Source organism: Diadema setosum, chromosome 19 (genome assembly GCF_964275005.1).
Source record: "Diadema setosum chromosome 19, eeDiaSeto1, whole genome shotgun sequence".
Lineage (NCBI taxonomy): Eukaryota > Metazoa > Echinodermata > Echinoidea > Diadematoida > Diadematidae > Diadema > Diadema setosum.
Window position 1 is genome coordinate 10,645,226 of NC_092703.1, and position 24,510 is coordinate 10,669,735.

Consider the following 24,510-nt stretch of genomic DNA (forward strand, 5'->3'; position numbering starts at 1 on the left):
AAGGGACTTTTTTCTGCTCAAACTTCGCTCACAGATCCTGAAAGGCCGCGAAACTAAGATTTCATGACTCAATAACTGCATGTCTCAAAGCCGTAACAAAATATATATTCCAGGACCCCTATTTCATAAAAGATGTTGAGATAGCAACTCTTGCTGCATGGAATGGCAACTTCCTATAGCAACAACCAATCAGGAAGCTGGAATCTTGTCGTGACCTGCATGATAGTAGTAACTGCCAATGCATGCAGCAAGAGTTATTATGATACCAACTTTTTAATAAATGGAGCCCAGTTGCATGTCCAGCCTCAAGACGAAGTGTATTTCATGGAGGGATTTACCCGTGTCATCTCATCTCACTGGATCTTACCAGGTTTAATAGGCCAAATTTTCATGATTAATTTCATTAATATGTTTTAATCCTAGCTCGAACAAAGAGATGGGATGTAATTTTTCAATAACATGAAGACCATTCTGCAGAAAAGTTCTACCCTGCAGAACGCCCTCTTGCGTTCTGCGAAGCTATAGCCCCGAAGCAGACAACTTCGATGCAGCTGTACAAAATGTACAGTGTCGTATAATCCTCTCAATTCCGGGACAAATGACGCGTGGGAGGGTAATACAAAATCGTTGGAAATAGTCTGTGTCTGGATAGCATGAGTGAGCGCAATTGTGCCTGCATGAATGAAGAGGATTTACATCTTTTCATTCAACCGCTTGGCGCTCCAGTGGGTGGACAGATTTGGATTATTACAAGGTAGTGCAGCGTAGAGGAAAGTAACCAGCAGCATAGGTGTGAGGTGCGGAGTTACAAACCAGTGCTTTCTATTCTAATTTGATAACTGATCAACAAGTTCTTCAAGTCTTCTACACTTCTGAAGGTAGGTGTTTAGCTGGAGACCATAGCGTGATGAATACCACTTTCACAATGCTTGAAAATTCTGCTGGTGCGACTTCCATACAGTGCATGGCAATAAATGCTGTCGTATGTCGTTTGTAAATTCGGGAATTACCTGTTGTAATGTGTAGGCCAAAGAGATTCTGTAGGTAAGAATTTCTTCTTTGAAAGAAAGATATCATTCAGAGGGGTGAAGGTGAATTTACAGATCAGCAGTTGTGACCTTAACAAATTTAATTTGTAGAGGGAGACAAAGTGAAGAAACTTGCATCTGAATTTCTTCTTTGTTGGTGTATGCTCAATCTGGTCTGGCACCCACTCTCTCATGCGTGTATAGGTGGAACGTCGAATATTGACCATGCAGGGAGGCCGGTGCTTCCCACCTCCCTGATTTGACCGAATGATCGGTCTGTATCTTGTCGTCGGGGATATGTTCCGCGGAGACTGGCTTCACGGAATCCCCTCAGCTCCTATATGTCTACGGAAGGAGAACAATAACGTAGAATAAATGAATAAATAAAAGACTCCTCTGGACAGACGGATTTTTCTGTCTAGTCGAATGTAATGGGTGCAGCTGATGGGAATATCGCAGTGGGGTAGCAATGAGAAGAGTATATTCACATCCGATTTTGTTGTCGTTATCTTCTGTTTGTGGATGTGGTGCATGCATGGTGTGGTTGTTAGAGCGCGATTACGTCTGCATTTCGTTCTTTGAAGCATCACGCATCGGTTGATTTTGGATATCCATGTAGTGGTGTGTCGTAATCGATTATGGTTTATCATCCATACTTTAAATTATTTCAAGACTGAGCTCCCAGTGGCCGGATACATACCATTCACCTGTATTCATCTGTCTTGTCGGGCCGCTGCTCTGGAAAGACAATAGTCAATTGTAAACTAAGAAATAATTATACTTTATAACTGCATAAACTGTAAGGGGCCAGACTTGACTAGCATTCATGCTATTTTCTGGTTCCTATTATCCTCGCTTTTTTTATGTAACTGATACGACTATAAACATGTACAATGATTGTTATTGCATTGGATGATAAATTCATTCATTCATTCATTCATTCATTCATTCATTCATTCATTCATTCATTCATTCATTCATTCATTCATTCATTTGTTCATTCGTTCATTCGTAATGCCCTACCACTTTCAGCAAGCTTCCACTGTATGTCAAACTTGAATATACCTTGACTTGCAATATTGACTGCTACTATTTGGGAAAACTACTCTGCAATATAGGCACGCTATATGAATCTGTTGTACAACGTTGTACTTCTTTGACAGGAATTTAACTTCTGACTTGAATGCATTATTGTAGTATTACTTCCACAGCTGACTTCAGTAGCATATATTCCAGTGAGATAATACCCTGTGAGTGAAGTTATTTTTCCTGACATTCAGTCGTGCATGTTGCTTCCGGATCTTGAGGTTGTGGCCTCGAAAATAATATTATAAACTCTCTTATCTCTTGCCTTGAAATGTTTGGAACTGTTGATATCGGTAAAGCCATTCATGATTCATGATTTTGAAGAGTTTGATCATACCTTTACCAGGGAAGTGGCTCGATTCCTTCAGTGAATGAAGTAAAGTTCATACTTCTGATTACTAGAGTGTTAAAGTTAGGATCGAGGCATATAATACTTTATGCGTGTCCTATAAACCGCTCATAAATGTATGATATATAGCAGAATACAAATTATACGCACGCACGCTACCTTTACAATTTGGCCCTACTAGTACGAGGTTACTGCAGAACTATTTCCCTTACATGCATTATTATTACCTCCCCCCCCCCCCCTCTATTGTTCTCTATACCCTGTTGTATTTATCCCTCTCTTTCTCTCTGAGTCTCCGTATTCCCGCCTCATATGTTTTGGTGTACAATGATCATGGCATGTATAGAGACAATGTTCTATGGAGAAGGTTATACAGCCATTATTGGATCGGCTGTGGCCCCCTACACTCACTTAATAATGGAGGTACCTCCATGACTAAATAGAATACAATCTAACTAGACTGGGCCCTATTGATGAATGGGGTAGAAGTGTGTGGGCGTGCCCCCGCAGAGAGGACTTCTCAGAAACGCGGTGTTTATCACAGGCAAGCAGAACCAAGGGAGAGAATAATGGCACGTGTAGCACACAAGGCACTGCGTCTTGAATTTATCAGCATGCGTTTGAGGTGCAATGTATGTAAACGGTTGTTAGAATTGAGGTCAAATTAGCGCCCCGCTTTCAGCTCAACTCAACTATTGCGGAGAATATACTCGTCATATAGCAGCAATTTAACCGGAAGAAGGCGGAATACGAAGGATTTACAGATAGAAACCCGCATGCGAAATGCATTGTACCTATAGCTGACTCAGTGTTTGCACGGCATGTATGCTTTCCTATGTCATTATAGTTGTCCTTATGGGTTTATTGCGCATTTTCAGGAAATAGGAAGTGCACAATTTATTTCGTTTGGATAACATAATTTTTATGTCCCTTTCCGTGCCTCGGCATGTAGAGGCCTATACACGTAATATGCTATCTTTCTTTGAAATCTTATTATGAATGTGATGAGTCGAAATTCCATTGAGCAGTCGGCCCATGATTTCACGCCAGAAAGGCGCGAAATTCAGCAGTGTCAGTAGCTGGGATAAACACTCCTCTACAGTAACTTATTCCGCCCCTACCCCTTCCATTATATATGACAATGCGTTGTTGTTGTTGTTGTTGTTGTTTTCTTTTCTTTTGGGACGCATTAATACTACATATAATCAGCCTGCAGTCCTATAATGATCTGTCTTTCTTATATAGTGGCTTTCTCTCTCTCTATAATATATATATATATATATATATATATATATATATATATATATCTTTCTCTGTCTCTTTGTTTGTCTCTGTTTGTCTGTTTGTTTGTCTGTCTGTCTGCCTCTCTCTCATTCTATCTGCTTCGTGTATTGGTAATCATGCAGACATGTACACATGAGATATCGTGCAGACATTGTGTCATAATGGGATTATAATTAAGTGACACAAAACGTTATTATGTTTAATCTATAATGACATAAATGTCGTATTATAGTCTTCCAGATCAGGAATACTTGCTTGTCGGTGTCGTTGTCGTACCGGTCGTTGTCGATGCAGTCTGTTCCCTCTGTTCAGTTTAAGGGGAAATCCGGTCCAAATTTGAGTTAGTCTGATGAAAAAGAATAAAATTTCTTACGAGTTCACCGGTAAAAATGCGACAGAAATCGGATGACAAATAAGAAGTTAGGACATTTTGAAGTTTTGCTAATTTCTGCAAAACGGTTCTTGTACAGCGGATATGAATATGCAAATGAGTGAGCTAATCATGTCATAGCCTCACAATTTTCCATTGATCGTGTGCAAAAAATGACGAAAATTCAATTTTTCTGTCATTGAAGTCTGAAACATGATGTTATTCCTGGTTGAATAATTTCAGACAGTGATCAGTTAGACATACAATGTGTACTAGGATTTGAGCCTCGAGCATAATTGCGTTTGAATGAAAAATGAGAAATTTCAAAATTTTATGTACAAACTATATGGCAAATTGTAAGGAGATGACATGCTCACTTTGCCATTGCATATTCGTATTGACCATTCAAGAACGGCATGTTTCCTGAAAAATTAGCGAAACTTCAAAATGTCATACCTCCCCTATTTTCACCCGATTTCAATCAAAATTTTACCGTTGAACCCGTAATATTTTACTCTTTCTTATCAGACTAACTTGCATTTGGACTGGATTTTCCTCTTTAAGTAGGCCCTACACTACGTATGCAAGCCTAGTGCCATAGAGCTACTTAACGTGCTGAACCCCCTTGCTCTGATTGAGGACTATAGCATTCCATTGACTTCGCTGTCTGTTTTCTGTCGATGGGAGAGACCGCGGCAGATGTTGCCAATGAGAAGGAATGTTTGTTACTTTGCTCATCTCTAATTCTTTCATACGGGGTCATCCTCTCCATTAGTTCTGTCATTTAATATTTACGGCTGCTGTACACAATATCAATCATATTTGAAATCGAAGTATAGTGGTACGGAGAAGAGACACTGTGGAATCAACAAACGACAATGTTAAAGTCTCAAGCAAGCGGATATATAATAATAATAATAATAATAACAATGATAATGATAATAATGATATCTGTTAAAAGTAGTAGTAGTAATAATGATAATATTAATAATAATAATAATAATAATAATAATAATAATAATTATTATTATTATTATTATTATTATTATTATTATTATTATTATTATTATTATTATTATTTTTATTATTATTATTATTATTATTATTATTATTATTATTATTATTATTATTATTATTATTAGGCTAAGACCAGCTAGGTTCAGACGGTATCAGTGTAGGTTTGAGCTGGCTATTGACCATTTCGGTTTTGGTACAGGTTGTTTTGGGTTTTTTTTTTTTCGTTGTAGTTATTGTTGTTTAATGGTGATTTCTGACCGCGCGAGGGCTTTAAGTGATGCCTTAACAAAAGATAATTTACGCACTGACATTGCAACGCACCCTGCTCATTACATGACCCACTGGAAGTACTTTTATTCCTCTTTGGAAGCCCCCTGTTAAATAGAAGTTATAAGATACAGTGCGCTGAAGTCGGATTCATCTATATTCGAGATACAAATATTGTCAAGGGCAATGTTGATTGATTTGGAAACGAGCTTGGGTTTAAATAATCTCAAAATACTAACCCCAGCGCATAGTTATTTATGTTGCGGAATATTCCGTCTCGCGGAATAGTGACAGATTTTTACTCAATCTTTTCAAGATCATTCTTGATAACATGATGCAAAATTTTGTCGTGTGATAATCTTTTTTTCATGTGAAACACATACTTCGATCGTTATCCATATAAATTACAGACCCACCGACAGCTTATGGAATCACGCTATCACATGCCGAATTGTGTGCAAATCACACATACGCACACACACAAAACACACAGGCGCACTCAATTGAAAATTGCGTAAATATTATTACTTTATACAAAATGAAGCAAGGCTAGATCCCCATCCTTATCACTGAGTGGAATTTGATTATCATCTAATTGTCCATTTGCTATTAAAGGGACTGTACAGTACTGGTTGAGGTGGGGATTCATGGTTTGAACATTCCTAAGTGAGATAATGAGAAACCTCTTATGAAATATGAAAGCGCATGTAATTTTAAGATGGATTCAACGTTTATTTGATGAAAATTGGTTTTCAAATGGCTGAGATATCCAAAAATGTGATGATAATAATATAAGGCGACAGGCCACACCTTTTATTAGGATCTCTTTGTTTCACCTTGTTTTTGGATATCTCAGTCATTCCAAAACCGATTTTCATCAAATAAACATTTTGATACCCCTTAGAATTGCATGCTCTTTGACATCTCATAGAGTGGTTTCTGAATAGCTTGCAAAGCGTTAAAAGCTAAATCCTCACCTCAACCAGAACTGTACACATCCTTTAAAGCGTTATTGCCATGTACCACGCATAATAATATAGCACGTCTTCACTAATCGGCTTGTTTGAGTTCATTCAACTGCGCACGCTTACTACTGATTAGTGACGCAACATGGCTTTCCGTTTTAATTAATAAGCGTGTGCTCGCTAGTCTACGAGAATATCCCTCGTGAAATTCTAAGTACCTTAATATACATAGTCGACTGGGCTACTCGAATTTAGGCTCGTGAAGGGGACCGGCCAATTAACTTATGCTATGAATTCATTAATTTTATGGATCATTTACAGAAAAAAGTGTAGAAAAAATGATTTATGTAGAACCGAAATCAATTTCTAAATAAAGAGTTAGCGCAAATATTCTTTGGCAGATATGCCCAATAAATCCAATAAACAACAACAACAACAACAACGTGGACAAGCAACTTCTGAACAGCTGTATCAAAAGTGAAAGTCATTATCTTAAGAGGGTGTTTTTTATGTTTACTTTGCTGATGATTATCAAAGGTTGTGTTTAGTGCTTAAAAATAAGAAATAGGAATTGTCGAAAGCACTCTTGTGACAAGTTTTGCTGTTTCGCTTTCAGTTCCCTAGCTTAGTTGTACAAATTTCATCACCACACACATGGGTATTCAGTGAGGGTGAGAAACATTCCAATATCAATAAACAGATTTTATCATCATCATCACCGTCACCATCATTATGATTTCATTTCGTGTCGTTATTACAATCATTACTTCTATCTGTATTGTCACAATTCATACTACGTGCATAATATCCCATGCTACTCAAATTTTCCGCGAAAGAGACTGTAGAGAAACGGCATTATAATAAGGGGAGAACATAGAGCTGTATGGGGGAAAATCACTTTCACTGAGATCTATAGCGTGACTGAACGACAGACTATGTCTTTGGACTAACAATACTGTCTGTTCGTGAAGACAACGCGTCACAGTAGACTGACCGTTGACAAAGGTATCATCTGCTATGGTACTTTCTATGCACAGCGATTCTGCGTAACAATATACAAGTATTGAAGAAGCACCCACATAAACGGAGCTGGATCTAGAATCACATTCGGAGCCCACATTTGAGTACACACATCGTGAGGCATTCGTTTTTGGTGTTCTCTACAGGTAATGTGATTTTGTTCAGCGTCAGAGTGATTACCGTTTTTTCGACTCCTATACCTCAGGTAAGCTATACGAAGATCAGATACAGTATAGGGTCGTCTTCAAAGCAAGCCTTGTCTGAAATTCTGTGCTCTTGTAAGCTTTGATTGATGTGAGCAGGGAGGTGACTTCTGACGTGAGCAAACTCGGTCTTCCATGCATGATTTGATGACGAATGTTTTACATAGTGTTCCATGTTGGCGTGTGGGTCATGAGTCTTTTCGGATACTGCTTCCTGTAGTCTCTTTTGAAATTGTTCTTTTCTTGTTTGTGTATCAATGTCTTAAATTCTTCCCTTTATCTCCAGAAAGCGGTTGACCTAGGATGGACAACACGACGGAGAGCTGTTCCAGTCATGTCGGCTCGGTGAGCGAACAGATAGAAGGTGAGCATAGTAATGATAAACTAAGAGATCTACTGTAGAGGATACAGTACCTCAAACGCAGGCATGATAACTTTTGTATGGTACTCGTGTACTCAGTAGTAGTACTTTATAGCTTATATTCTTATGTTGATATTAGACACTAGGCCTATATACACAGTATAATAATAATAATGATAATAATAATAATAATGATAATAATAATAATAATAATAATAATAATTATATATATATATATAAATATATATATATATATATATATATATATATATATATATATATATATATATATAATAAATTATATACGTGGTATGTACTGAAATAAGGAAATGTAACTTATGTGTATATTATTACTATTTTTTGTTTTCATGGAAGGCCATCATGAAGACATTTATTTAGCTCTTCGAGAGACGTGCTGTACTGGTCCCAATTATTATAATTCCACAGGTCGGGATTATTACCAAAATTAATGATTGATTGATTGATGGTTTATTGAAAATAGTAGCCTAAAGTCTAAATCATAATGCATCACACTGTAAAACATAATGATAAGAAACAACAAACGTAATTATATACCTCGTTTCTACAATATTAACTAAAAAGTAAAAAGTAACAGTTCAACGTGACAAACTATATAGCAGCTTATCAAAACGCATATAGAAGGGCAATCATTCTGCATATTATGTTAAACTTTGAAATGGTGATCATAGTTATCAATAAACACACGTATTTACACCCACATGTGGACATACAAACGTACGTCATGATTTGCACATTACACACACATACATGCTATACCCATACACCCAGCTCATGCTCCCATTCAAACAAACACAGGTTATAATTTCCTGATTACGAGAATGGGAATTTTTAAATGTAAACAAACCAGGGATTGACAACATAATGATAATTGAGTTTCATTTTAAAAAAAAAAACAATCGACAATAGCCACAAAAATCGTCTGAGACATTCTATTAACAAGATGACTTGATGGGGACGCTCAAAGATGTACGTAGAGACATTTGACCTTGTATACAATGGTACAGTTTCGGTTGAGATAGGCCTGAATGTTTTCAATGTTTTTTGACGATGATATTTTAGATAATGAGAAATTTTTTTGGCGATATAAAAGACTGTATGATTCTTATAGAGGAATTCAAAGTTTCATGAAAATTGGTTTTTAAATGACTGAGATATCCAAAACAAAGCGATCCCAATAGAAGGTGGGACCACAGGGAGGTAGACCACAGGGAGGTAGAAAGATACTCTTTCCACCTCCCTGGTGGGACCCACCTTTTATTAGGTTCACTTTGATTTACGTTATTTTTGGATATCTCAGCCATCTCAAAACCAATTTTCTTCAAATAAACTTTGAATTCCTTTTAGAATCTACGCTCTTTAACATTTCATAGAGTGGTTTCTAAGTGTCTTGCAAAAACTTCAAAGCTGACCCTCACCTCGACCAGTACTATCTTTAATATAGTATACCAAGGAGGTGCCACCTCCTTGAGTGTACTGAATTTTTTTCTCGCCTGTAGAAAGGGTCCTACGTATAACTGATGAGTAGGACTAGTAATATAGGTTAAGCTAACTTTCATTTAAAACGTAGGGGCAATTATACAGAGTGGCAGAATAACATGGGGTAAATTGGCCTCAACACTTTAGGCTGTCGCTTCAGTAATTTACATTATCCTGCCCTCCTTTCTTTCATGTTGTGTGTGTGTGTGAGGACTGTGAAGCGTACCTCAGTAGTAATCAGCCCGTAGAGTGCCCCTTATCATTAAAGGGAACTTATTACATAATCGAACCTCATAGTATGCAAAGGCCTTTTTAGGTTCTTCAGTTCCCCCGCTGCTGTCGGATGAGCAGACGATATGTCGTCAACTGCAGGGCGTCGAGTGTGCCGCGAATCTTTTCACTTGTCATAGTCTATACTAATGACTTATTCGCAGACCGCATTACGAAGCAATAAATTTTGCCTCACCTCCCGGAATTCGCCCCCACCTACTCGCGCACATTGCGGTGGCCACATTTAACAACAACAACAAAAAAAGGTAATCATCATGATGATGGTAATAAAAATTACAAAAAAAAAACACCGATGTACATGTAACCACTAAACAATCAAAGAAGAAACATGAAAAGGGATATGAATAAGAGAAATAATTGTTTGGAGATGGCGTAGAGGGGGATGGGGGAGGGGAACAAACAGAAATATAGGCTGGCAGTCGTATACCATCAGATAGACAGGTGAAGAGATTAAAGGAGCTATAGGCAAGACAGCGTGAGAAAGAGTGTGTGTATGCCTATGTGTGGGTGTGTTATATATCATGATTGTACGTGTGTAAATACACTGCTGTAGTATTTATGTATGTTTGTGTGAGCGTGTGTGACACATGGAGATATATTTATAATAATATATATACATAGAGAAGATAATGTATCATCATAACTTGCCACGCATAATATTATCATGGCATATTCAACATCCAATCTGCCAACTAGTAGTTCCATCACAACACTTCAGCAGTTTGTTGGATATTCGTACTTTTTATATATATTTATTCACATATTTCACAACAGATTACACGCGAAATTACAAACATTTAAACACCGTCATTCTCTGTACCGTTTTACTCTTTCGGGAAACCCTATACTTGTACTGGTCGTACAGTTTCGCCGAAAACAAGCTTGATGTATAGGCACAATTAGGTTTTATTGGTTCTATTGTTGGTGTGTCACAAATCAGAGTTTCGTAACACGTCATGGTTTCCATGGTGATATCGCTATGTATGTTGCAGCACACATAAGAGTGCAATCTGCGATATACGCAACAGTAGGGAATCGGATAAGGCAATTTGATCCACGATAGTCGTCAAAGTGAGGGTCGCGAGCCGGATGAAAGGAAATCTGGTATCCTCACTGATGTATCATTATCAAGATCTGCAGGGAAATGGGCCTATAAAAAGATGGAATAAAGTGAACTAACAACCTTCGCGATATTATGCGACAACCAGTTAAAATGATAACAATAACCAAAGCAAGGCGTGTGAGAAACTACAGTAACACCTAAAATAGTCTACCCGCCCTTTTTTCTCCGAGATTAGTGAATATAGTATACGCATTTTCGTTTTCCTATAATGACTGAAAACTGTGACGTGGATACTTTTCAGTCTTCTTGTTAACAATACTAACCTGTCGAAAGGCATGTCACAGTAGCTGTCAGTATCATGGATAAACCGGGGACTCATATACAGCGAATCACAATGATTGTAAATTCTTGTGGTTGCAATCAGTTACTTGGTATGCATTGGGATAAGCAGCGGACTTGCAGGATACAATAGGTCTGTTGAAACTTTTGAAGTCGTTCGATGTTTCACCTGCAATTATTGGAACCCGCAATAATTGGAATCATCTTAATAAAACGCGCCCAAAATGAAATTGGTGTACGCTTTCCATCTCGATTTGAAAGTGCGACAAAAAAAAGTGTACATACATTTCTTCTGAGCGTGATCTTTTTTCTTTTTGCCAAACAGATATATTTTTTTTCAGTGTTTCATTTTTTTTCACTGTCCTACACTAGTCCTACACATTACTGGACCTGTTAGCTGTAACATGCAAGTTGTCGCGTTCATATTTATTCATTCATTTTATTTTTTTTTTCGCTTTTTTTAAGATATAAACCTTATTTGCGTGAACACCATAAAAATAAACTTAAAGAACGACAATTTCAGATGAGAATGAACATGACAATATATCCCTCTTACCTGAAGTATATGTGTAATATATGATAATTATTATACAATATGTAATTTCTTATGTAATATGTAATATATTATGATATATAAGAAATGATATGTGAAATTTAGTCTAAAATATTTAATACATATAATATAATGTATTGTTAACATTATGTAACGAGACATAATAAAACATATTATGTATACACTAATGATCAATTTCAATGATCAATATGTACTCTCTGCTCGATGTTTGACTTATGTCTTTGGTGTATTTCTCCTATCTCTGTCGACCACGCCATACAGCTTTCCGAAGCATCTACTGGGGGATCCCGCTTCTATCTTTCCTCACCGTGTTCGCCGGGCTCAACCTGTGCATGTTCATCCATTCGTGGGTGATGATCCGGAGGCACGTGCCTTACAGCGCCCGCCGAATCTTCCTCGTCCGCTTCTTCGCACTGTTTCCGGTGAGAGTTTGAACGGTCAACCAAGTCCTGGCGGGGAAATTCTGTTTGCTGATAATCATTATTTTATTGTCGGCATTAAATTGGCAACTCTATTACGTCTCTTTTTTGCATATCTGGGGGTGTTTCGTCAACGTTTGTCGGTGCTGACAACTTGAATCACCATAGTAACAGTCAGTGACCAGAGCATCTCAGCCAATCAAAACCAAGGATTTTGCTGAAATTGGTCAGCGCCGACAGTTGTCGGCGCTGACAAGCATTGATGAAACACCCCCCCCCCCCCCCCCTCTGATCATGGAGCTATCAGTGTTTAAAAGATGGACGGTGGTTCGAATCCCAGGCTGGGTTCCGCTCACCATCTTGTTTCCATTTTTGCTCTTAATTTGTAAAGTATAATAAGTTTGTAACGGTTTATTCCGTCAGGCTTATAGAGAGTGATAAAGTCAAAGACTTGATAGTTATTCTCTATCCAAGTCACCAAGACAAATAAATGCCTTTCCCATCCTGGGAAAAAAAAATATCGCATCCTGGGAAAAAAAAAATATCGCCCCCCCCCCCCCCCCGATATCGAGGAAGGAAATGGCAGCTGAACTGAATAGATGCAGATATTGCCAACTTGAAAGAGAAATAGGAATTGCCGATCTTCTATGACGTGTTGCCAATATTAAATAAGTCATAAATATTCAGGACTCCAGAGGTCTTTAAAAATTCTGCAACCAAAACTAGGAATTGTATCTAAACAACAAACAATGGCTCAAATATGTTCTATTGATCTCTAGTTCATACAAGGAGGTACTACCTCCGTGGTTCATATTCCGTTAGTACTCTAATAATGATAGTGGATATTGTAATACAAAGCACATCACCAAACCACAGACATATATTTTTATAGGGTGTCTGAAACCTGATCAGTTTAATCATCCCAGTATTTCTATCAGGAAACGAAACACAAGTCCATAGTCCCATGTTTTCCGTGGCTTAATACCGTATGTCTTTATTTTGATTTGTATTATTCGCTGCTGCTTTTACTGTTACGTGTTAGGTCAGTTTTTTATACTTAATGCATGTCGTCTTCTTCTTCTTCTTCTTCTTTTTTTGGGTAGAATGTTCAAAAGCTGATAATGAGCTAATTTCATAACTGATCCTTAAGATTGTAAACATTTATGTCAGAAGATTCTTTCCTTTTGGTATTAAAATGATGACGCCATCACGGCATGATTTCACAAAATAATGATGATGTTGACCACTGACAATTATTGTGTACAAGTCTGCAGTGCTATGCTTTTTCTTTTTTTACTTTTTCGTTTGGCACATACAAAAATTCCCTCAAGTGAAACAATTGTGACAGATAGTTTAAGAGATATGCCATCCGTTATTATAATCAACATTATTGATATCGTTATCATTGTGATACGCCTGTCTTGTTAGCACACCCTGTATGTATGAATGTTCTTTATATAAAGCGGTGTATAACTGAAATACATTCGATTTGATAAACTTTTGCAATGGTATACCAATGCCATGATGTGCGGAGAGAAAGCTTACACAGTTGTTGTCCGCTTCCTCAATATTCCACGGGTTTTCCCCGTGGTGACCCCACGTGACCTCTTTATAACCCTTAAGCGCAGCATATCCTCTATCTGGTCTCGAATATCCGAAAATGGCATGATTTCGCTTCGTTAATGCTTATTGACAGTATTTGTTTCTTCCGCAGATCTACTCGTTGACATCGATAGCTGGCCTGTATATTCCCAGAGCCGCCCTCATTACGAACTGGGTTTCTAGCTTGTGAGTATAGTCTATTATTATCGGTGCTAAACATGTACGGTTACAGCCTATCCGCATCGCCATCAGTGTAACCATTTTTCTTTCTTTAATTGATGAGTTTCTAGATTGCGAGTATATGATACCCTGTTATAAATACCCATGACATGAATCATTTTACGCTGTAACCAGTCCAACTCACCTTAGGGTCGTTGTTTGTTTGTGTGTGTGTGTGTGTGTGTCTGTGCGCGTGTGTGTGTGTGTGTGTGTATGTGTGTTTGGATGCATTTTGGATTTGTGGGTTCATTCGTAAGTCATTTGTAGATCGTATGTGAATATAATAACAATAAATATAAATTATATGCGCACACTCTTTCATGAACATTTTCTACACACCTATCAATCCCTGATCAAACCCAACCATCAATAACGTCAATCAATTGAAGAAGAAAAACAAAACAAAACAAAACTGTATATCGTTTGGGAATATGTTCTTATATCAACTGGCTGAACATTTCTTTCTCTCATATCCCCTCCTAGATACATGTCCACCACTCTCTATGCCTTCGTTCTGCTCATCGTCGACTACTTCGGAGGGATCGAGAAGATGGAAGCGCACATGAACGGTCGCGAGGTGTCGCTACGTGCCCCGCCTTCACCTGCTGCTGCCCCTGCCTACCATCTGTCAAATTCTCCATGTAAGACACCTGATAGGTGGACCTGTTGATGTAATAGTCTTCCATGGCATCAATAAACCAACAAGTTAGGGTTGCATTTATTGTAGTAACATCGACAGCGTAACATAACGCAACGTAACCATGAAGTAGCATAGCATAACATTGACAGCCTAACATGAGTTATGTTACAAAATCAAACTAAAGTTACTATAATAGAGGTACTTTTATCCTTTGTTCTACAGAAAACCTTCACCCTAAAGGGGCCGGGCTTTTTTGGCTATGCTCAGACCGGGGGGGGGGGGGGGGATGGATTCCGCCCCCCCCCCCCCCCCTTGAGATCTCGGCCATCGGTGGTGTGATCGCGATGAATTTTGCATGCGTGAGACCCGCGTCATAATCTACAAGACTGTGTCATAAGATTCTTTGTAACAATCAATTTCTAATTTTAATTAATTAATTATGCAAATTAAGTTCAAGATGATATTTTAGCCCTAATTAAAAGCATTCAGAGTCTAATTTTTGATCTGTAAATCTGTTTTAGCATATTCAACAATTGTATGTCACAAAAACTTCCGAAACTCATTTCAATTCTTATGTATTTTATTGTTTTCAGAATTTCTTATGTATTTCTTTGTTTTTCTTTGTTTTTTCATTGGAAATTGTCACTGACCACTTTCTACCATAATTAGCACAAAATTAATCAATGAAAGTGATTAATTGTAAAAATAATCATTTTTTTATGACTTCATGACAGAGGACTGTTTTCCATGGGAAATGTACACAAAATCACAAAATTGTGCCCGTTTTGGGGCGACATTCCATTACAAAAATGGGCGTGGCTTCGCAAAAGTATGCGCGGACGTTGCAAATTTGGTCTCAAAAGTTGCGCGAGACTTGAATGAAGAAAGTCAAGAAGCTCGCGACGAGGCCTTCTCGCGTTACAGAATTATAGCGCGAAACGTCGAGGGGGGGGGGGCGGATTCCGCCCCCCCCCCGGTCCTTTTAGGGTTAAGGGTTACAATGTGTGTATCTGTGTTTGTATGCAAAGTACATTACATTTTCTGCCAGAAATTTAGATAAATCATTCGATTTTTGCCAATTATGCAATCTTTAAAGCAAGCGAAGAAAGTAGATGTATATATGTGTAAAAAAACAACTAATGTTTTTGTATCCAATATTAACTGGAATCGTATTGATATTATTTAGACTGTTTGTAGCTGCCTGTCAAATTGTATTATCTGTTTTATGTATCATATGATGTGACATTAATTCATATGTAGCTGAATGATGATAAGTGAATAGAATTTTTCTGTGAAAAAACCCCCAAAACATTGACAGCGTAGCACAGGGAGAAGAAGGAAAGAGAAGGAGAAAACGGATAACAAAAACATGAACAACAAAAAGATCAACAAATGAAAAAAAACATAAAGGAGGAAGGAGACAGGAATGAAAAAGAAGAAGAGGAAAAAAGAAGAAGATGATAATGGCGATCAAAGAGAGGGAAGAAAAGGAGAATGATGTACAAGTCGTAGGATTCTTAGATATAGAAGTGCAGGAATAGTTTTGTTTTATTCCTTCTTTTTTTTTTTTTGGGGGGGGGGGATTAGCAGTGGATGTGTTTGGAGGGGAATTCTCTACCAAAATGTATCTATTTCAGCTTATACAGGTTCATAATGATAACCGAAGCAGTATATTTTATATGGGTGAAAGTTGTGAAGAAAATCACATAATCTGTTCAAAGGTTGTGAAGTTCGTATTGATTTCGTGGGCTCTAAATCATCCGTGATGTCACAGAATTATATAGAGTAATATGAAAAAATACAAATGAATTCCATACACATTCATTCTTCCAGCCTATCGAAAAGAGTATTTCATGTAGCTCTTCCAAAAGGTATGACGAATAGTATTTACCTGTTATACAATATCTCAGTAACAGCTGACAGGAATATACGATTTGTTTTTTTTTCCCCATTGTAAATGAATATATTTGTGAGATTTCTTGTATAATACATCATTTGTTGTTGTATTTCGCCCGTTTTGTTGATACAAAATCAACATTTAAAATTGGAATTATCCTGATGGTCATAACAATATTTTTCCATTGTCAAATCAAGAGAGAATTTCAGGCTATAAAGACGGACAAAACGACAACAGCAACTGTGATTTAAATTTTATAATGTTAATATTTTTATTGAGATTCAGATTTGTATTTCATTCGAAAGATCCCAAATTAAGTCATTATTTTATTCACATATATATTATGATATGTTTTGTTAATTCGTCTCAGGAAACTTTTCCACACTTTCCGGGGGCTAGTCTTGCAGACAGCGTACATCCGTCCTACCATTGTCTTCATCGGGGCCGTTTTGTGGGCTGATGGAATCTACAACCCGTCCTCGGTAAGTTTGTTGTCACAATGGTAACGTAACTATCGTTATAATGTTCTCTCTTTTTTTTTTTTTTTTTTTTTTTTTTTGGGGGGGGGGGGGGGGGGGAGGGTGTGGTTGTAAGAAGGGCTTGATTTCAGTTTGAATCCGTAGGCCCTGTGGTTACCGACACAAGAGCTTCTGTGATTGGCAAGCTCTTCGCGCCTAAAGGGCCAAACTGACCAACTTGCAGACGACTATTCTGTCGTCTGAACATGACAGTAAAGAGGAAGGCAAGACACGGAAAGAGAAAACCCACAACCCCTTAAGTTGACGCAGGTATCATCGGATGATCAGAAGCGGATCTAGAGGGGGGTTGGGGGGTTGCAACCCCCCCCCCACCCCCCCCCCCCCAAAAAAAAAAAAAAAAAAAAATCCGGGGGCCATTTTTTTTTTTATCTTATCTTTTTTTTTTAACTTGTAATTTTATTTTTTTCTATTTATGGCAATGACCTCTAAACCAAAAATAGTGGTGTTTTAGATGCAAGAAAACGCCATTTTCACACACAGATTTTCAAAATTCTCCCTACTGTGGGAGGGGGGACACCCCCCTCCCACACCCTCCCCCCCCCCCCCCCCCCCTCACTCGCTCCGCTCGCTCGGGCTCGGTCGCTACGCTCCCTCGCATACCGCCCCAACCCTCTCCTTTATAAAAAGCTAGATCCGCCCCTGATGATATACTAGTATAAGACAGATTAAAAGCTGGAAGTGATTAGAAATCGAACTACAACTAAGTCGCGAGATTTGAAGAAACTGAATAGTGATAGAGATTTTAACCTCGTGTGTTTTAGCTTCGGTAAGATGGTTGCACAAAGTTACAACTCTGCAACGTGCGTTTCTCTCATTTAAGTTGACAGGAAACCAAACGGCGTAAAACGTACCCCAGAGAAACATCATAAACCAGAGACTGATCTACCGTTCTGTAGGTCGATGGGCATTTCCACAGAAGTGGCCTCTTATCTCTTTAGAGGCTCATGCGTCACTAATGACACGACCTTGATTGCTCGATTTTACGTTGCGTGCAAAGAGATTGTGCCTGTGCTGTGGTTGTTCATTACTAGTACCCATTTCGTTTTGTTGCTCAGTGCGTACCAGCAAAACTTTGTCAAGACGCGACTGGCGTTATATTCAATTGCCTTTTCACGGTAACGAGACTTCCTTGTATGTTTGCGGGGCAAAGATTGCTTTCCATGCTAATTTGTAGAGCACCATGCGCTGAATGTACACAGCAGCCTTCAACTCTATTACAGAAGTAGGCTCCCAGTGTATCGTGAATACTGGCATTGTGCGGTAAGCTCATATAGCACAATGGATTTCATGTCAACACATGATTGTAATGTAGAGACTTCATGGCCATTTTGGAGCACTTATAATCTAGTCGCCATCGTCTGCAAAATACCAAAGCCAAGGTCTTGAAAATACATGTATAATGTCTTTACTGCAGCCTCAAAAGGTCAGCTAGATATGGCAGATAGTCCAAGCTTGAGCGTAGTGGAGTAAACAGACCAGTTTACTTCCAGTGCAGTTTTTCACGTGGTTCGATTTGACCGTAATTAAAGGAGACCTCTGGATGATTTTTCAGACTTTTACATGTTTTTCAACATCTATAAATTGGTTATACTGGGTACAGAGTTACAGAATTTATAGTAATTTTGTTAACCCTATAAAGCCCAAGCTATTTTGACCCCTTCCAGGACCAAGGGGGGGGGGGGGGGGGGGGGCACATTGTGCCCCCCCCCTATATAACTTCTTTATTTGTGCCCCCCCCTATATAACTTCTTTATTATATGATGTATGACCGTCATATTTGGCACATGGGTAGAGCAACTCATACTCTACAAGACCCAACATTTGAAATTTCCCAAAGTCATCCACTGAGGGCGCTATTAACCAAAATACAAAGAAATACATAGGAAATATGCTAAATCGTGTTTTTTCTTTTTATTTCTTTATCCCGACTATATATGTTTTTATTTCTTATCAATCATTTTCATATTTACCACAAAGGAAAAGCAAGTCAACCTTCACTATTTGTTACTGTTGAAATTTCTCAAGGTCAACATGTGGGGGCGCTATTCAATACAGTATAAAGAAATATATGAAACCTATGATGTATTGCTTGGAATGGGTACATATATTGGTATCATATTTCATATTTCCAAAATATTGAAATTTTAAGTTTGCAGATTGATGATATGATGAAGAAATGATATTACAGGCAAAGCTTGTGTGAAGATAACACAAAATAAAAGGGTAGTCTTTGGAAAATGCTTCATTTTCGATTATTTCTATTATGTCTATTGTTTGATGCCTATGTCTTTTAAAAAATAAAGGAAATAATAAGAAGACCATTTCAGGGTGATTCACAACCATAATAACTTCACATTTTGGTCCTTCAGCAAATTACAGCCAAGAAAACCCCCATTCCATCCATTATTATATTGTTAATTGAAATCTGAACAGAAAATCATGCAAAATCTGACGAACATGGTTGTCAGTTTACGGTTGCCATGGCAACCAGCAATATCGGATATAGCTAAATTATATATCAAAATGTTCGCAATAAGATTTTAGGAAAAGTCACCAAATTTGGTTGAAATCGAGTAAAAGGTGTAGGAGTGGCAAACGAAAATGGTAGGGGGGCACAATGTGCCCCCCCCCCCCCTTGGGCTTTATAGGGTTAAGGAATGTGCATGCTTTTAAAATTCATAACAAATCGGGACGAACCAGGATGATGACGCAGCAGCTTCACGCAAGGATTCACGATTCGGTGCTCATGGAAGCGGAACAAAAGAAGAAAGCGTGCATAAATTCTACACAGATGAAGTTGTTAAGCAAATGGTATTCCAATGGAATTACAATGCTATAGTACTTGGATATGTGAGCCTCTTACGTCATCATCCTTGGTCAATGTAATATATATTTTGGGGTTTCACAGTATTGGTTTGTCTGCAAGACCCACAATATCTTCCAAAAATCTGAATCAGAATAGAACGGAATGTCTGATTTTCCTCAAACTTTCACTGATGTGGTTCACTAGTATTGCTGCATTCACTCAATCCACATGCACATTTGGGTTTCATTACTCCTTGAATATGGCCACTGGATTAAGCAAACTTTCTCGTCACACACGCCTATAACAAGTCATCCTTGCAGAGGAATAGGATACCAACATAATATTAATACAGTATTGTCATTATTTTATCGTAATCAAAGACATTATCATGAATGTGACTTATACAATCACTATAATTGTCATCGTTGTAACATTTTTATTATTTCTGTTATTTCTAATAATAATATTATTATTATCATTATGCGTATTTTCTCAATTTTTGTTGTTTTGCTGATTCCATCACGTCATTTACGATTAGATCGCGCCGGACTCCGCCTTCATCTACCTGACGGCCATTGGCCTCCTGTCCTCACTTCTCGCCGTGTTCGGCCTCTCGATCATCTACAACGCCACCGCCGAGCCGCTGCAGTATTTCATGGTCGGCGTCAAGTTCAACGCCATGAAGTTCACGCTCATCCTCACGAACGCGCAGAACCTCGTGATGGGCATCTTCGTCAAGACCGGCGTCATCCCGTGCGTCGGCCCCTTCAACACTGCCTCGAGAGGACAGAGTAAGTGCAATGTTTGTTTTTGTTTGTTTGTTTGTTTGTCTGTTTGTTTGTTTGTTTGTTTTCCATCTGAGAAGATGACTGGATAGCCCATACTCAGCTACACTAAACTGGTTTTCCATGGGGTCCAGCTGGATGTTAGGCGGGACCACTCCACCGGGTTAAACACCCTGCTCTTTGCGATGAATGAATGAAGCGGGATCTTTTACCAAGGAGCTACTAAGTAGCTCCTAAGTAGCTACTAAGTAGCTACTAAGTAGCTCCTTGCTTTTACGTGCTTCCTTGCTTTTACGTGCTCCTAAGTAGCTATTTAGTAGCTACTAAGTAGCTACTAAGTAGCTCCTTGCTTTTACGTGCTTGAGTTGTGACTCTCTCACACACACGGGACCTCCATTTATTTCCTATCCGAGGGACAGAGTGTTTTGCCTCTTGCTAGAGGGAACGGTATGATCACACAACATTGCTGCGTCCAGACTCGGGTATCGAACCCGGCTCGCTTGGGTCGGAGGCAGACGCGCTACCGACTGAGCCAACTCACTGTGTGATCATAAGGGCGCCAGAGCCTTAATTGGAATGGCACACAAAGTATTTTGATAATGCGACTTAAAGAGATGGTATAGAATTGGTTGAGATGGGTATTCTGGCTTTAACTTTTTGTGAGATGATTAGAAATCACTTAAATCCGTGTTGCCGACATCGCGTCTTTCTCGCAAAATGAGGGTGAATGTGCATGACTGACTCTCGTAGAAGAAACAGGAAGGACACAGATGGAGAAAAAGAAATGACGTAGATAAAAAGATAGATAAGTAGATAGATAGACTGATCTCGTAGATAGGTAGAAAGATATAATTGTAGATGTGTAGATAGATGTATAGATGTATAGATAGATAGATAGATAGATAGATAGATAGATAGATAGATAGATAGATAAATAGATAGATATAATAGATTGGTTGATTGATTGATTGATTGATTGATTGATTGATTGATTGATTGATTGATTGATTGATTGATTGATTGATTGATTGATTGATTGACTTACTGATTGACTGACTGATTGATTGACTGATTGATTAACTGATTGAGTGAGTGATTAATATATAGATAGGTAGAAATATGCAAATAGATATGTAGATATGTAGTAGATATATAGATATGTGGATATATGGATAGGATATATAGATTGATGTGATTTCCTTACCTTTCACTATCTCAATTTAGTCCTATACAACATGCTGGTGATCTGTGAAATGTTCCTCCTCACTGTGATGCTGAAATTCTACTACTGCTGGTGGATGAGCAAGAATGAATACGGCCGCGACTCCCTGAGCAAGACCGTCGGCACCCACCCGCTCTCGGACCCGGAGAAAAACAATGGCACCGCCGGCGAGAACCAGTCCCAGGACGTGGAGAAGTTCAGGGTGACGGATGCCGAGAAGGCGCCCGAGAACGGGGCTTACGTCAACGAGATCGCCATCGACTACGAGAAGAACATGAAAGACGAGGACACTCCCTTGTAAGCCAAGTAAAAAAGCAAAAACAAAAAAAGAAAAAGAAAAAGTGCCCACTGCTGTACTTCTTTTTTTTTTTCACCTGTGCCTACAATGAAGCTTGGGTTATTTTTTACCTAAAAAGTGCAGCATACAGTTGTTTTGTGTAACACGATGACGGTGACTTACTGCAAATTGTTCAGTCTACCTTACCATCGTTCACCTAAGTGTCTTTCAACAACAACAACAACAACAACAACAACAACAACAACAACAACAACAACAACAACAACAACAACAACAACAACAACAACCAACAACAGCAGAATCAACAACCACTAGACCACACATTTAATCATCTTGCCTGGCATGTTCCAGGTTAAGCCTAGATATTGCTTTTTTGTATGTACTTCAGAGGTTTATGACATATGCATGCAATAATCATGGAATTATTGATAACGGCTGATTATGAAAAACAAGAACTTAAAAACCTAGCGGTTTACCTGTGAATTTGTACATACCTGTGCTTTGTACATACTTTATGTCTGTTCACCGAAGGCCTTTCACTGTATCGCAATGTTTGTCACGTTATTATTATTATTATTATTATTATTAATAATATTATTATTATTATTATTATTATTATTATTATCATTATTATTATCATTATTATGTACACGGGGAACTGAAATACAGCCCCCAAAGTTCTAGAAAAGAAACACTAACTTGTAAGTACCTCCACATATTCTCTTTGTAAACATAAGTAAATGCGTATTGAGATGTGCAAGACGTTTACGAACATTGTCACTTGTTTGATATCTATTGTATTCTAGTCCCTGCCTGATAATAATATCAAAATCAAACATATTAAATATTTTGTACATGATTTTCTCATCGCCTTCCATGCTATAGCGGTTCGGAGGTGATGTCATAAACTCACAATTGGACTTTGAATTCTCTCTGAAGGAATAGTTTATTCAAGTCTCAATGTTTGTAGGGTGAAACAGCTCAAGAGAGATTAACATGTTTATGTAGAAATGTCGCGTTATTTTAAATGAGTTCAAGTTCATTATTATGCAAGGCTGGTGCTTTTAGGAACTTTAGAGCTTCACAGAGGTCAGATTTCTTGTACAAGTGTACATAAAACCACGAACAGCACAACGTAGACAACGTATAGTTTTATAATCATTGTGCACAAATTTGATTCATTTTTTAACATGGATCTTCATTTAGAATGTTTAGCTGTTTTCATTCACTCTGCAAACGTGTGATTATCTTGAATGGTCGTCGTAAAAGTTAAAACAATTAAGATACTAGACAGAATGATGTACACTTCGAGGTTGAAAAATGTTTGATACTTAAAGAGTCTTACCATGCAATCTTGCCATGCAGGTAGGCCCACGGTGTGATGCAGGGCAAGCTATTTTTAACATGTATTTTCATTGCCTCTTTTCTTTTAATACCCATCTGAACTTATGGGTAGCAGACATTTAATCAGTCTTCTGATTTCTTTTATATATGTAAAAAAAAAGACACACGTGATCACTATTAGGTATTTTTTTAAGTATTATCTATGAAAATCAGCAGAGATATCAGAATCGTTGTAATGATAATCGTTATCATTACATCACAATGAACAAGAAGAATTTTAGATTTGAATTGTGAAGGAAGTCAGGTGACAGTTTTGACTTTGACGTCACGCGTGACGTCGAAAGCTACTGATGAATAATTCAGTGATTGGACTTTATGGCTAGATAGTTAGGTAAATTATTTTATGTTTAGAGAATAATTGCCGTAATTGCCGGATGGATTCAACGGGAGAAAATGTTAGTCCAAAGAATATGAAGTATTTATTGCTTGTGAAAATCCTTAATGATGCTGCACTGCAGCGCAACTAATACATGTGTAGTATACCTGGCTAGCAGCTAATGAATTGTATTTCAAAATTATAACTCTACTCACGTTTTCATAAATTGTGCGTAAACTGCTGGTATATGAATATACTAAGCGTATATTAAATCATTATGTACTTACATTCTAACCCTTTATGCGAGTAATCAAACACCGGTATATATACTGCATGACCCTTTGGGAAATTGGACAAAGAAGAACTTTACATGAGAAATGAGGGATCTTAACAATCACACATGGTGCATGTAATTTTGCTATATGTACCAAATGATCAGACTGATTGTATACCATGTATTCTGTATTGACTATGAGCCAACTAATACAACTGTTTGTGTCCACGAAAGATATTTCAAGTGTACCTTTGAAGTCTGTTGATTCTTTGAGGAGTGAGTGTGCATGAGGACCTTGTCTCTGTGTACAATATGTGGTTGATCAAGTGATAACGAAAGAGAATGTAAGTTGAA

The 24,510-nt window shown here is 38.0% G+C and overlaps 1 pseudogene; it reads left to right on the forward strand.

Annotated features, from left to right (window-relative positions):
* The first annotated feature begins 765 nt into the window (after positions 1 to 765).
* Positions 766 to 22,165, forward strand: LOC140243011 (organic solute transporter subunit alpha-like; annotated as a pseudogene).
* Positions 22,166 to 24,510: the final 2,345 nt, after the last annotated feature.